This window comes from Octopus sinensis, linkage group LG14 (assembly GCF_006345805.1).
Source record: "Octopus sinensis linkage group LG14, ASM634580v1, whole genome shotgun sequence".
Classification (NCBI taxonomy): domain Eukaryota; kingdom Metazoa; phylum Mollusca; class Cephalopoda; order Octopoda; family Octopodidae; genus Octopus; species Octopus sinensis.
Window position 1 is genome coordinate 67,437,167 of NC_043010.1, and position 1,988 is coordinate 67,439,154.

Here is a 1,988-nt window from a genome sequence, read left to right on the forward strand (position 1 = left end):
AACCACTAGATGGTTGCTAGAAGTACTAACCAAATATAGCTTATATCACACAGTTTTAAAAAGGGAAAGATATATTAAATATATTAAAGTTGTAGATACTTTCAAAAAAGCAGGATCGTCAGAGTTGGAACACCTTTGATCATAAGTCTGTTCAGCCAAAGTTGACTGGTGACCAGGAAAAAAGTCACAATTTTGGCTAGGGAAAAATGTCACAATTAATTTATGGGATCCGGACAAAAGCCCCAGGACAAAACCTCCTCAGACAAAACCCCACCTCTGAGACTTTTTTCCCCATGACTTTATTACTGTGACTCTTTTTTTACCTGGATTTGGCTGACTTGGGAGCTAACCTACAACCAAAAATCAATCTTTTATCTTTTACTTGTTTCAGTCATTAGACTGTGGCCATGCTGGGGCACTGCCTTGAAATGTTTTAGTCGAACAAATCAATCCCAGCACTTCTTTTATTAAAGCCTGGTACTTATTTCATAAGTTTTCTTCACTGAACAGCTAAATTACAGGAATGTAAACACACCAACACTGGTTGTCAAATGGTGGTGGGACACACACAAACACAAACACACACACACACACGTATGAATTACAGGCTTCTTTCAGTTTTTGTCTCAAATCCACTCACAATGCTTTGGTTGGTCAAAGTTTATAGCAGAAGATGCCCAAGAGCCAAGCAGTGGGACTGAACCTGGAACCATGTGGTTGGGAAGCCACAAATAAATAAAAAGCTAATTATTTTACTTAACTGTTTTGAATTCTATGTTATTTGGAAAGTTAAAGGAAATTGAGCTAATGAGTGAACTTTCACATAGTCACTCAACATGCTAGAAATAGCAGTCAAAATTTTCTCAATTCATTCCTTATCTTCTATCTTTTATCTGTTACAGTCATTGGGCTGAACAGCCATGCTGGGGCTCTGCCTTAGAGGGTTTTAGTCAGATAAATCTCAGTATTTATTTTTCTTCTTCTTTTTTTTTTTTTTATTAGTTTGACATTTATTCTATTGGTCTTTTTTTGCCAAACTATTAAGTTATAAAGGATGTAAACAAATCAGCACCGGTTGTTGAAGGTGAGGCTGGGGTGGAGTATGGGAGTGGGAAACAAATACAGACACAAAGACACACACTCATTTATACACGATGGGCTTTCACAAAGTGATCGTTCGTCGAAATTGACTCACAAGGCGTTGGTCAGCACTGGGCTATAAGTATAAGATACTTGCTCAATGTATTGTGCCATGGGACAAAACCGGAAACCACACACTTGTAAAGTGATGATGATCAAATACAGTGATTCACATTAGGAAGGGCAGCTGCAAAAACCATAATAAACAAATAAAAATAGTAGAAGTATGAGTAAGAAGTGGACTCGACAAACTACATTGCAGGTTAACTAACTGAATTAGCCATAACTTGGAATAAAGACTGATATACATTTCTTTACTACCCACAAGGGGCTAAACACAGAGGGGACAAACAAGGACAGACAAAGCGATTAAGTTGATTCCATCGACTCCAGTGCGTAACTGGTATTTATTTAATCGACCCCGAAAGGATGAAAGGCAAAGTCAACCTCGGCGGAATTTGAACTCAGAACGTAACGGCAGACGAAATACGGCTACGCATTTCGCCCGGCGTGCTAACGTTTCTGCCAGCTCGCCACCTAACGACTGATATAGAGAAGGCACATGGCTCAGTGGTTAGAGTATTGGGCTCAATCATGAGGTAATGAGCTCAATTCCCAGACCCAGCTGTGTGTTGTGTTCTTGAGCAAGACACTTTACTCTGCATTGCTCCAGTTCACTCAACTGTAGAAATGAGTTGTAACACCATTGGTGCCAAGCTTTATCAGCTTTTGCTTTTCCCTTGGAATAACATGCCCAAGGTGCCACACAGTGAGACTGAACCCGGAACCATGTAGTTGGTAAGCAAGCTACTTATCACACAGCCACTCCTGTGCCTATTTAGTTTCTT